Raw genomic sequence first — 14,810 nt, 5'->3', positions numbered from 1 at the left:
ATCTGCGTTCCAGTTTTCGACACTCTAATTTAAGAGCTTAAGTGTTTTCATTAACCAGAGAGAGTTTCTATGTGCTTTGATCACTTTTGTTTTAAGGAGAGCCACTGTGTCCAGAGCATCTCTCAAGGTCACATTATAATGTGATGTTAGCTGATCTAAATTGTTTTCCACGTTTACATTTGATGTTAACTGATCTAAATTGTTTTCCACAATTACATTCGACTTACTCAAAGTATTTATAAATTTTGAAGCAGAATTACAATCTAGATGTCGCACTGTCTTTGTTTTAATCTGGGAGTGTGTTAACAAGGGCAGGACTAAATCAAATGTAATTAAGTAGTGATCGGAAATAACTTCATTTAATGGAGTGATATTTAAATTTTGAATTTCAACTTTGTAAGTTATAATTAAATTTAATGTGTGGTTATGATTATGAGTTGGACCTTTGACAATCTGACAAAATCCTATTGAATCTAACAAATAAGTAAAACATTTGCTAAAAGTGTCAGTTTCCACATCAATGTGTACATTAAAATCCCCCATCAGTACTACGTGATCATAATTTATAGCCAAATCAGATAAAAGGTTGATAAATTCAGTCATGAACAATGAATACGGCCCTGGTGGTGTGTAGACTAGTACTATAATTGTGTTGGAATCTGTTTTAATATTTAAAATGAATTCCTCAAAGGATGTAAAATTGCCTAAATTTTTAGACGTGATTTGCATTTTGTTACAGTGAATTATTCCACGGCCTCCTCCTCGACCAGAATCTCTAGACTTATGAAGGAACGAGTATCAATCTGGTGACGCCTCAGCTAGGGGGAAAGTGTCATATTTACTAAGCCAGGTTTTAGTGAGAAGACACAGATCAGATTTTTGAATGTGCGTGTCACCTTATTTGAATGTGCGCATCACCTCATTTGAATGTGCCCGTCACCTTGTTTGATTGTGTGTGTCACACCTTGAAGTTTTTTGCCACTTGCCCTTCGGGACCACCGTAGATGTCAGGGTCTGATGACTTAAATAAGATACACCGGTGTGAGGCAGATAAGATTTGAGTGACCAGAATGTGTCACCAGAAGGTGTATGAAAGACCTAAAAGTGAGAGGAGACCAGGCTGATAAGCCCCTCTTTTTGATCCCCATCTCCCAGTTGTCAGAGTTTGCTGTTGAGTTTCTCTTGACTTTGAGTGTCTTTTCTGTCCATCTCTCAGAGACTCATCCACATAGAAGGTAGCAGGCGTACAGACACAGCACACTGAAACCCCTAAAAGCAAAAACCTTGCAGCCACTGCAGCAGCCCATAACTGACCCCCAATGTAGAGTATCCAGAAAAAGTCAATGAAAAAAGTAGGAAAATGAACAATGTCCAGAAACACAGGTGTACTTAGTGACACTGAACCAGTCGAGAGCCACCAGGTCACCCGCCGGCATTGTGTTTGGAAGTGAAAGACACCAGCAGACATGGAGGAGACCAGAGAGCAACTGAAAATGAACTGACAGGGGCCCGACTTGATGCTTATTATTCTCTATTGTTCATAAAGCTCAAGCATTATTCAATTCCAAAAAAATCAAAAATTTGATATGTAATTGACTGGACAGAAATACATGAATTATCACAATTAGTATTGTTTAATAGGGTGATTCATTAAACCAGTCACAGATATCTGCTGTTGATTCTCTGTGTTATGTATATCAGGTCTGACTGTTGGCCCTTTTCCACGTTCTTCATACAAACAAAAGGCAATTCCAGATGGCAGTCATAATCATCACACATCCCTGGAGCTGGAAAAGAACAACAAAAGTAAATGTACACATAACTAATGATGTGTTGAGTTAACAGAGCACTGAGCAGGAGTGGACAATCATTGAATCAGGGGTCTCAGCAGGTCTTGACCACCCCTTTGAAATCTTCACATACAACACTCTATTTTATTTTATCTTTTATTTCTTTCCTCTGTCTGACCCCACTGTATGGTATAGCTGATTTGTGCCCACATAAAAACAGAGCTGATCAATGCATTTCTTAAGAATACAAATAAGAATAAGACTCGCTTCTACAAGTATTGGCATCCACGTTTGGATGTAAAGTCAGAAGCCAATCCATCTTATAATTTTCATTCAATTTCTTGCTCTACCAGATGTCTTGCTCCTGCACATGAACCCTTAGCTCATGTAAAGTGGCCCTGCAGTTTGATATTTTAACAGCAGACATAACTGCCATCATTTAATATATTTGAAATTACAAAGCTTGAGTCTGTAGTAGCCCTCTGCCACCTATACTGTAAGAAGAGGGTTTAGAAAATGGATTAAGGTCTATTACTGGATTTTAAATGTGAACCAAAATCATTTTGCTTCCCTTTTTTAGAGAACCACACCTTACTCCTTGAGTCTGTTTGTCACCATTCCAAAATCACATGTACAGTAAGTGTACTTAAATTATAAACAGCGGTGGTATGGAGGCACAATGGTGTGCGATGCCACCTCAGAACTGCACTGTTCAGGGTTTGAAGCCTACAATACTCTGTGTGCAGTTTGAAAGTCCTCGTCATATCTGCATCTTCTTTTTCTCTCCTGCCACTTCAGTTTTCCTCCCACATCCCAAAGGCGAGCATCTCAGGCTAATTGGTGGGTCTAAGATGTCACTAACAGACTGGCTCTGGGTGTGTGCCCATGTGTGCCCTCTGATATCCTCTCTTCCCATCCTGTGATGGCTCCTGTCCTGCATCTTATGTTTCCAGAAGGTCCTCCAGCTCACTGTGGTGTTGACTTGGATTACGCAGATATAACATTGATGGACACAATGAAGTGACTAATCGGTGACATTGTACACTACAATACATTGGCTTGTGCTGTGCTTTAATCTGTAAGAAAGACAAGCGACTTGTTAGAAACATCAAGGATTGAATAAAAGAGATAAATAAATAAGAAGTTTCTAAGAAGCTAGCATCTTCTCCAAGTAAATAGTACACTGTAGCAGAAAAACAACATCTCAGCAGTGTTGAGATAAAACAGGAATTAACTCTGTAAGGATGCCAGTTTCACACAGGGCACACTTCCACACACACTGGCACTCCAGCAAAGTGGGCGAATGGAGATTCGACAATCAGATGGACTTTGGCATCTTTAGCATGTGGTGGGGGGACCCACAAATCCTGTCCAGGCTGGGACACAAACTTGTGCCCCCTTAGGTGTAAGGCAGCAGTGTAACCCAATGTGCCAGCATGCCACACATGCACTCAAGAGCCAAACTCACCATTCAGACTGGTGGGGATCTCCATCCGCTTGTGTGAGGAGGAGGAAGCACATGCTAAGATCCTTATCTTAACTCAACATTAGGAGTGAGCTGGTGGGCTTCAAGTGCCTGTTCTCAGAGTTTAGCACACTGCCGCTATGATGATTTTCATCTTTAAACTCTCCTCACGCCAGTAACACTCTGTAATTGAAGCCATAGGAGCAGAACAAAGTGTTTGTGTTTTGAGTTGCTGTCATCAGTCAGACATTTCTAAATATCCAAGTGTCAGCAGATTGTGAAGACGTGCCATTAAAGTTGGTCATCAGACAGTGTTCAGTGCCACACAGGTTGTCTGGTTGACCAGCAGCCCAGTTCTGATAACCAAAATTGGACAGATCATACCAGAACCAACTGTCCTCCTAAACAAACTCAAGAATAAAGACAGCATAAGTTGGTTGATGTTTTGTTGTCCATCAACCAGCCCAGACCACAAGACCCCCTTCAGTAATTCAATACCCCCAGCTAGGTAACTGCTCTGGTTTTGTTCCTCAGCCTTTCTCCTCATATGTTCATATTTTGTAACATAAAACTGGAGTTGGATAGTTTGACAGTTTCCTTCTATATGACTGTATGTTTGTGGCACAAGGCAAATGACCAACTAAATGACTGAGGAACCAGCGAGCAAAGAGGCCTGAAACTGGACAAACACTCCAAATCTGAGTGTAGTGCACTCACAACATTAAGGGGTGAGCAAAAACAGATTAAGGATAACACCAGTTGTGTTGTATTGCCGGGGTCACTCCCTGAGGTGGACTTCACGGAGGTGGACTTGAATGCCACTGTACAGACATGGACAAATATGTTAGTACCCCTCCAAGACAAAAGACGAACCCACCCAAATAACTTGAAACTGATCAAAGTCATTCATTTGCACTCATCATTGTTTATTCCATATTTAACAAAAATCAGAGTTTTGATTCAACAGAATATTTCAAATAATAACACAAATGAAAATGGCCTGGACAAAAATGATGATGGGACCTTTAATCAAATATTTTGTTGCACAACCTTCAGAATTTGCAATCACTGCAAACAAGCAGAATCTGGAGCTCTCCATGAGACATCTGCACACGGTCCACAGGTCATTCAGGCCACTCTTCCTGAGCAAAGTGCTCCAGCTGGGTCAGGTTTGAAGGGGATCTTCTCCAGACTGCATGATTCAGGTCTTTCCAGAGATGTTTGATGGCATTCAAATCAGGGCTCCTAGAAGGCCTCTTCAGAACAGTCCAATATTTTGTTCTTCACCATATTGTACATTTTGGCTCATTATCCTGTTGGAGGATCCCCATGACCTGGGACTGCGTTGTCTCACTCCAGAATGTTGTGATAGTCTTGAGATTTCCTTGTTCCCTTCATAGACTCAAGGCACCCTCTTCCAGACACAGCACAGCAGCCTTCAAACATAAGTGAGCCTTCTCCGTGTTTCACGGTAGGTCTGCTGTTTTTTTCTTTGAAAGTTTCATTTTCTCATCTGTGGACATGGAGCTGATGTCACTTGTCAAAAAGCTCCAGTTTTGTCTCATATGTCCATAGGAAATTCTTTCAGATGCATTGTAGCTTGTCAATGTGCATTTTAGAAAATTCCAGTCTGGCATTTTTATGTGAAGTCTTCCTGAGTCTTCTTCCATTCAAAAAGTGACAGATGGTGCGGTCAGACCCTGATAGATCTTGACCTTGGAGTTCATCCTTGTATCTCTTTGGAGTTGTCCTTGGCTTTTCTCTCTGCTATTCTCACTATCCTACTGTCTGGAGTCGACTTTCCTCTTATGGCCACATTCAGAGATGTTGCCTTCAACCTTTTTATAATATTTACCACTGTTGTCACAGAAACATCAATCTGCTTGGAGGTGGTCTTCTGCCTTTGCCTTTCACAAGCTTGTCTAAAAATGACTTTGTGATCTCCTCAGACAACTCTCTCCATTACTTTCTCTACTCCATATTCAGTGTGGTACACATGATGATACCAAACAGCGGAGCGATGACTTTTCTCCATTTAAATTGGCTGAATTGCCAATTTAGAAGAATTTAGGAGAACAGCAAATTGGAAATATCACTCAGATCTGATTATTTAGGGTCTTTTCTTAGGGGACCAACAGGTGCGTCCAGGCCATTTTAGAAGATTCTTGTAGCGTAAGGGTAACGGCTGACCCAATCATCCTGAACGGCAGGTACACAACCAAGACCTGTAGTCTGGCAAGATGAGGAACGTTAGACCTGACAAGCCGTACTTCTTCAAAATAAACTTCCCCATTCGACGGTTAAATAATCATAAGACAAACAGTTGGTAAAATAATAATAATGGCTGTATATATTAATAGTGACAGGAAACAAAACAGCTAAACAATATATAATTCATTCCCTTCAAAGCTACCTCATTACACTCCAAAAGTGCCCATCAGAATAATATAATAATAAAAGGTTCAACCAAAGAAATATACAACACAAGCCCTCCCTTGCCCCCACATTGATCATGAAACGAAATGACACACAGGGAACACAACATGCCTATGAAAGTCCAAAGCTTAAATGGAGGATGAGTAATGGTAGTGAACCTGCTCCAGTTGTAAAAGTGTCCTACGGCGATTATATATGGACAACAACGATGGCTTGCTCCTCTTCCAAATGACAAAAAACAATCTCGCCGTTCTTGATCCTCAGCGTCTCTGCGTGATCCGGAACCCTGGGGTTTTTCCGTTGTATTGGTGAAATTGTCTAGTCTGGCATAGAAAGCGGCAAGCAGGAGAATGTGGTGGCAATTCGAATCGTTGTTCTTTTCTTGGCTTTGTGATGAGTTGTCAGTGTGGAAACAAAACAGGTGTCATCTCTCCTTCCCTCCTTACGTTTAAATAGAACTGACCCAGATGCAAATGATGAGATTGGCAGGACAAACTATCATGAGTGGGCCACGGTTCCACAGTGTTATCCTTCCCCCTTTGTTTGTGAGTGGCCAAACACAGGAGGATGTAAGGGTAGAAATGTAAGTGTAAATATAACAGAGAAAAGATGATGATCCATAATTAAAAATATCAAATACCAGTAAGATAACAGCAACATGAAGTGGATGATGAGGCAGATAGAAGTAAGCAAGAATTGTGGAACACGGGCAAAAGCACTGGCAAAAAACTTGGGAAACATTCAAACCAAACGCTAAAATGAAAGGTCTGAGACACGTGAGTTAAAACGAGGACAAGAAACAGGAATGATAAGAGGCTTGAGCAGACAGAGCGTCAAGAACCTTTTCAAGTGAATCATCAAACAGAAGTGGAAAAGCCTCAGGTGTCCACAAAGCAATGGAGATGCACAGTGAGAGGTGAGTGTGGGTCGATTATAAACGTAAATAGTTTTACATCAGTTGTAAAGTTATTTTAAAACGTATAGGCAACAAGTACTTCGTTTTGTGTACATCTTTTGAACTTTAGGGTTAGTGACTATTGATGCCTATCATAGCTGTAGTATTATAACAAAAATAAGGCAAAATGATCAAGAAAAATGGAGAGTTTTCAATCAGCACAGCAGCCTGTCTTTAGGCTGTGGGAGAAAATGACATAAACTGGGAAAATGTCCTTGAAATCTGAGTGACTGAGAATTCTACACTTCTTAGGTTATAATCAAATGTGAGGAAACATCACCAAGCAGAACAGCACCTGGATGGTCCATTAAAATAAATAAAGAAGGTTTTAAGGTTCACCTCAGGAAAATCAGTGGCCCCAAGCCATGTGTGAGGGTTTGACATGTCGGCTCTAGAAATCAGGGTTGTTATAAATTGGTTGGCTTCTTTATTATGTACCGAGGTGAAGTTTCCTCCAACATTGTAACAATGTACCTGAAGAAAGAAAAAGGTCAGAAATATTTATGAGTCGTTGAACATTCTCAGTTTGGTCTGTGAAACAAATGTGTTTTATCAAAACAAGGCCACGTGTGTTAAGAAAGCAGTAACATTTGAAGACAGTCATAAAAAGATTACAATAAGAGCTTTGAGCCTTCTGGCAAATGTCTACATGACAGACATTAGCTCTAACAGCACGTGGTGTGCCAGCAGACAAATTGCTTAACACAAGAAGTAGAACTGCAGAAAGCCGTAACCGTCATTTTGAGCTGCAAAAGAAATCTGTAGAATGTTCTCAACACACACACAATGTGGATACTGGCAGAGCTACTGGTTGGGCAGAGAATGGGCAGAGAATGAGGGACCAGGAATTGAACCAACCAAAGTCATGACATGAACCCACTAAGCCAAAATCAGGACATCAACAACAGAAGTCATCAGAACCAAATCACTAAACCAAAATCCTAGTCAAGAACATCGAAGCAAAGTAGCAGACAGATACTCTTCTAAGAATGTACTCTAAAGTATTATGTAACACCCTCACTCTTGGTTTCCTTCTGCATTGAAACACCAGCTTATATACTGTCTGTCACCCATCAAGTTCTAGCTACCTGCCAGACTTGGCTGTCCGTTGATCTGACGATGATGCTGTCCATCTCTGCTCTCCCACCTGTGTGTACACTGTTAGGAGAGCAGCCCAATTTGGAAAAGGCAGACCTGGGGGCACGATGGGTAGGGGAATTGCCCTCCAGACACCGTGTTGGCAATGATGGTGAAGTCTTGCCAGCCTCTTCTCCTGTTATTCATGTGTAATGGTGCAGGCCTTGACAGAACGCTTCAGGCACTCCTTCCAATGTTTTTGAGACCACTCTGAAGTCAGGATCCTTTCACGAATTCAACATACAGGATCATCTGAGGGAGTTGAGACTCATCAAAGTCAGATGAGCAACCCACATCCAAAATAGAAATGTCCAAAAATGGCACTGTGATCTTTTGAAAACATAACAATGATAGGATACAGAAAACCTAAATATAAAAACAAAATAACAATAAAATGGATTTCTCTATCCTCTAATCCTTTAACCCTTTAACCACCAACTCCCTAAATATTCCCCATGCCAGGCGAAATCTGAACAATTTTCGTTTTTTTACTTTACATTTACTCAAGCAGTATTTACCTGCTGAAATACCTGCTGAAATGTTTCAAATAAATGGTCAATCAAAGGACGTAGCTTGAACAAGCGGTCACGGTTTGGATCTTTCATATCTGGCTCAGATAACGGGCAGCAGTCCAGCTGAGATGCTGGGGATACACCCACTCATCGCCGTCATCCGATGCGTCGTCATTCACAGTATCATGCAGCGCACGTTGCTGATCATCATTGTCGCTAAAATCTTCTTCAGAACTGCTACAATCATGACCAAAATTATTGTCCAAAATCGCCTACAAAACCTCACTTGAAGTCAGTTTACGTTTTGCCATATTCACGGCTTTCACTTTCGAATCACATCACGTGAGCGGCCAATACAACCGCAGAGTTGTCGAAATACAATGTAGTAATAATACCCACGCCAAACTGTCAGTTATACTACGCGCCAGGCATTCACATAACCATAGGCAAATGTGCCGGATAATTCCGGCAGTAAGGCGTCAGCAATAATGCTACGATGCCGGATATATCCGGCAGAGGGCGGTTAAGAGGTTAAGAAAAATACCACAAAATAAGGTACAGCAGATAACGTCATAAAACATCACTCTACTTATTTCTTTTGGCACTGGCAGCATTGATCACTTTTACTAAATGGTCCCTTTGACATCTACACACTCCTGGTAGTTCTCCTCTCCTGTCCTCACAGACTCAATGCCCACAATGCTAACTGGCACTGTGCTCTGCCACCAGACACCAAAGTTGTGGGGCATACAGTAGGGAACAGAACTCAGGTGACCTTATGGGTGAGAAGGTTTAAATGGCCATTCCAGGGTTCTGAACACATCAACTGATAATGGAATTAAACAGACCTGGCCAAGATGTGTAGATCTGGGGCTCCTGTAGACCACCACTCTCTATTTGTCCTTAAATCCTGCTTACCCTTCAATGAAACCTCTAAAATGGATCCTTCTGCATGAACCTCTGAAAACAAAAATAATGTAGGTGAGCAATGTTGGTGGTCCTGGAGGGCTGCAGTGGTTGTGGGTTTTGTTTCCAACTTAGTTGCTTAATTAGACACCAATCCTTATGAATAGCAGATTTGATTTAAACTCATGGCTTGTTAGTCTTTGAACTCTGCCATGTCAGTTCATTCTTAAATCAGAGATGTTTTCCTTCCCAAGGGTATCGTCCAAATAATTTGATTCTTAGTCTCTAGTATTGTGTGTGTATAGACCTCCTAAATACAATGCATCTTTCTTTGAGGAATTCTCAGACTTAGTGTCAATTTTAATAACTAACTATGACAGGTTCCTAATAGTTGTCGATTTCAATTTTCATATCGATAATCATTGTGACCCAAAAGCAAAAGAATTCCTGAACCTCCTGTACTCTTTTGATCTGAGCCAGCATGATAGTCAGCCAACACACAGAGGGGTCACACACTGGACTTAATGATTACTAAAGGATTAAACATAGATATGAGGCAAATCATGAATATCGGTTTATTAGACCATTTTCTCTTAATGTTTAATATAGAAATACTGATAGATAAAATTAATGAGAAGCATATCATTAAAAACACTTTTTTGATTCATCTGCAGCTTCAAAGTTTATAAACATTTTAACCCTTAAACTTCCACGTACTTGGGGGTTAATGCACCCCTGGACGCTAAATATTTTTTGCTGCACTTTTTAAGTAAACATCACAATTCACAAAGAAAAGTGAATTTTTTTATTTTTTCTTGCAAAGAGCATCACAATTACTGCAATTTTACACACTACCATCCATCCATCCATCCATCTATCCTCTTCCGCTTATCCGAGGTCAGGTCACGGGGGCAGCAGCTTGAGCAGAGATGCCCAGACTTCCCTCTCCTCGGCCACTTCTTCTAGCTCTTCCGGGAGAATCCCAAGGCGTTCCCAGGCCAGCTGGGAGACATAGTCCCTCCAGTGTGTCCTGGGTCTTCCCCGGGGCCTCCTCCCGTTTGGACGTGCCCGGAACACCTCACCAGGGAGGCGTCCAGGAGGCATCCTGATCAGATGCCCGAGCCACCTCATCTGACTCCTCTCGATGCGGAGGAGCATCAGCTCTACTCTGAGCCCCTCCCGGATGACTGAACTTCTCCCCCTATCTTTATGGGAGAGCCCAGACACCCTGGCTCAGCTGAAGTGGCCATCAGCCCCCCCAATCGCCATTCACATGCTCCCCTAGTGGCTTTCTCCTGGATGTCTGCCAGCTCTTCCTTTTTCATTCCTTAGTTTCTCTTTCCAATCAGCCTTTCCTCTTTCTTTCATTCCCGCTTTCTCCCTTTCACGATTCCCTTTTAAAAAGGAGTAATGGCACAGTTATGACAATTAGCAGCTCCCAGCATTGATTAGGGTCGCAGGCAAACCTGCACATGCGCTCTAAGTGTGGGGCTGTCCAATAATATCTGACTGCAGAGCCAGAGCACCATATGTCACCGCAGGTTATGGTAGCAGTTCTGGACCAGCAGTTATAGGATGGAAGTTAAGATTAGGGGTTAGTATGGATATCGTGTGCAATAAATGGTTAAGGTCAGGGTTAGCTAATGTTAGGAGTTAGTTATTCAATTTCATTTCATTTCATTTCAATTCTTTATTGTCATGTCTACAAGTACAAGTACCATGTACAATGAAATGCATGCTTGCATGTGCCCCCGTAGACAGTGAACATAGACAAAAAAAAAAAACACACACAATAAATAAATGAATATAATAAGTAAATAAATAAAACCAGAATCCTAGGAATAAATAGAGACAGTGGCAGAAGTATATGTGCAGGTAGCAGTGGAGGTGACACAAGGTTACTGATTGTTCTATGAGTCTGATTGCAGTTGGGTAGAAACTGTTCCTGAACCTGGAGGTGTGTGTCTGAATGGACTTTAATCGCTTCCCAGATGGGAGGAGGGTGAAAAGTGACAGTGCAGGGTGGCTGGGGTCCCGCCTGATATGGTTCAGTTTCCTGAGACAGTGTGTACTGTAGTGTGGATGTCATGGATTGCAGGGAGCTGTGTGCCCGTGATCTGCTGTGCTGTGTTCACCACACGCTGCACAGCTCTGCAGTCCTGAACTGAGCAGTTGCTGTACCGGGATGTGATGTGTCCTGTCAGTACACCTGTAGAATCTGCACAGGGTTGTGGGGGACATCCGGGCTTTCCTCCGTCTCCTGAGGAAGTAGAGGTGTTGTTGGGCTTTCTTGTCTACTGCTGCAGTGTGACTTGACCATTTAAGGTCATCAGTGAGGGTGACTCCGAGGAACCTAAAGCTATTGCCTGTTTGCGGAAATCCACAATCATCTCCTTAGTTTTGCTAACGTTGAGGGTGAGGTTGCTTTCCTGACACCATCCTGCCAGGAGTCTGACCTCCTCCCTGTAGGCCGTCTCATCGTCCTCGCTGATCAAACCTATTACAGTGGTATCGTCAGCAAACTTGAGGATGGTGTTAGAGCTGCACTTAGCTATGCAGTCATGAGTGTAGAAAGAGTAAAGCAGGGGGCTTAGCACACTGCCCTGCGGGGTGCCAGTGTTGATGGTGATGATAGAGGAGGTTTTTCCACCAATACGCACTTGCTGAGGTCTGCCGGTGAGGAAGTCCAGTACCCAGTTGCACAGTGAAGAGCCAAGCCCCAGATCCAGGAGTTTAGCGATGAGCTGGGATGGAATGATGGTGTTAAATACAGAGCTGTAGTCCACAAACAGCAGCCTGGCTGTTCTTGAACAGTTCTTGTTCTCCAGATGAGACAGGGTGGTGTGAAGTGTGAAGTGTTATGGAGATGGCATCCTCAGTGGAGGGGGTCCAGACTGTCAGGGTTAGGTTAGGTTTTGGTGTGGTCAGTGTGTCAATCAATTTGATTTGTAATGACTAATAAATGTCTATTACCAAACTGCTCATCTAGACATGCGGTGATGTTACTTCCGGCTGCCGTAGACCTATGTTGACTTATGGTGCTGTGGTTTTGCAGGTCGATATATCTCAGGCTGTCTGCTCCTGCATCACACACAGGAATCACTCTCACCACTCTACCACGCCCCACCCCCACAAAGACACAAGAACATTGATTATTTATTTAAAATACACCAACCAGCTGCGGACCTCACTTTACCACACACATGCCCACACAGGCCATTATCAATCCTCTGCTGCACTTTTCCATCTTCTTCAGTGAAGGGTAAAAAGTGAGAAATTTTATTTGTGAAAACCAAAATGAAACAGGGAACGGTAAATTATCATAAACATTTGAACTTCTGGTTGGGTCTGCGTTCTGTGACTGAATAATTAATTTGCAATCCTACCAGATATATTATTGTAGAGACCTGAGAAGGACACTCTCCTCTGGAGGCCACAGACTGCCCGAGAGGCTAGGAATACCTGGAAAAGCTGGCATTAAAAGCATCTCCATGAGTAAGTTGGTGGGTTCACATATGCAGCAGGCAGAATTTGATATGTAAAGGCAAACAAAAAACTTAGTGGAGATTCTGGAGCCATACAGTGTCGCACACTGAACGGTTTCACTACAAACAGACAAGGGAGCACAACCTCTGTGGATGACCATGTCTGCAGCTGTGAACACATTAAATTCACATACTGGCTGTAAAAGATCATCGGCCATGATGCACACCCTGGTTTCCTGATGCCTTGGTTTTGGGTAAGCTCACAGAGTGGGGAATGGTGCGTGTTGACTACCAGGTTGCGGTTGGCAGGAGTGTTGGCCATTACAGGTGTCCAGCTTCAGGGTTGGCCAGTGTCAGGGTTGACCTTGGGAATATGTCATGGGGGATATTTCTAGCTAGGCATTAGATTGTGTCCAACAGATTGCGTTGCATCTCCCTCCCACAAGGGGTGATGGCCCAGGTCCCACAAGTGCTAAGCAGTTCCCTGTACCATTCTGGCAGTGGCGCCCAAGGAGCCCAACCACCTCACCAGACAAAATCCCTGAGCAAGGCAATGGAGGTGGGTATTGGCCTGCAGTGGGGACAACAGATTGTTCTGGGGATATACACAAAGTGGGATCTCAAAGCTTGCACCTCCCCAAGGAAAAGGGGGAATTCATGCTGAGCCATCGAGGCCTAGGACTCTAGCCTGGAAGCCCAAAGTCACCACTGAAACCAGAACCATCTCACTGATTGTCCAGGATCTCTTCAGCTAGGGATGCACCGATACCACTTTTTTGGAAAACGAGTACGAGTACGAGTACTTGCATTTCAGTACTCGCCGATACCGAGTACTTGCAGATACCGAGTACTTAATAAAAACATGATTTAAATTTACAGGTACTGTAACAGCTTTAGTCATATAATTTAACAAAAAAAACAAGAAACTCTCGTCTATCCACTGGGAGGTTAGGCTAATTAGCGACACGGGGCTAACACTGCTTGTCCAAATATCCGTGGTGAAACTAAACGCAGAGGAGGCTTGCAGTAGGCTGTGGATATGTTTTTTCACGGAGTCGTGTAGTTTAGGCAGCTCCGTGTCAGTCATGTAGCGGCGGCTTGGGACATCATATCTGGGCTCCAGAACATGGAGGAGACGCAGGAATCCCACATTTTCTACCTCCGTGAGTGGCTGGTCACTCAATGCAATGTACTCGATAATTGCCTGTGTTATTTTCACAGCACGTGGATTGTCTCTGGACATTTTCTCTCGTCTTGCAAGAGTTTGCTGCAGCGTGGGTTGTGTTGGTTTAGAAGCGTGGGTAAACTCTTTGTACTTGTTGTCGTGTTGGGATTTTAGGTGCTTGATTAAATTACTTGTGTTAAATGCGCTACCTTTTGAGCCTCCTCTGGACAATTTCGCTGAGCACAATTTGCAGTCCGCCTTTGTTTTGTCGTCTTCATTCACTTTGAAATAGTTCCACACGGCTAGGGTTACCACTTTTAATACAAAAAAATAAGGGACGCATACTGCAGCGGGGGCCACATCCCGTATTACCCAATCAAAAGCAGGAAAGGAGGCATCTTCATAAAATGCGTGTGGGATGACTTGCATGAGACGCTGCTTTAAAAAAAATGATAAAAAAAATACGGGACAAAACCCGTCCCGTATTGATTCAAAACGGGACGTGCAATTTCATTCTCAAATACGGGACGATTCCGTATTTTAAAGGACATGTGGCAACCCTACACACGGCTGACATGTCTCGCCTCGCCTTCTCCCCGCTCTGAGCTGCAGCCGGGGCCTGGGGGCGGGCACTCAGCGCTTGTGATTAACCCCTTACACGCCGCTCAAACATAGACATTTCTCAGACCGTGGTATCGGTCCCCAGTATCGGGGGACTTTTAACGAGTACGAGTACTTTAGAAAATGTGGTATCAAGGACGATACCAGATACTGGTATCGGGATCGGTGCATCCCTATCTTCAGCCAAAGTGAATCTCACATATCCAGATGATCACAACATTGTCAGTGAAGTCAATATCATTGAATCTTTCTTCACCAACAGTGGCTGGACCCCACAACCTTTTCCAACATGCAGTCCATGCAAGTATTGAACAGAGTAGAAGCAAGAACATACCCCT

The sequence above is a fragment of the Erpetoichthys calabaricus genome, assembly GCF_900747795.2.
Source record: "Erpetoichthys calabaricus chromosome 1 unlocalized genomic scaffold, fErpCal1.3 SUPER_1_unloc_22, whole genome shotgun sequence".
Taxonomy (NCBI): Eukaryota; Metazoa; Chordata; class Cladistia; order Polypteriformes; family Polypteridae; genus Erpetoichthys; species Erpetoichthys calabaricus.
This window is presented reverse-complemented; position numbering follows the sequence as displayed.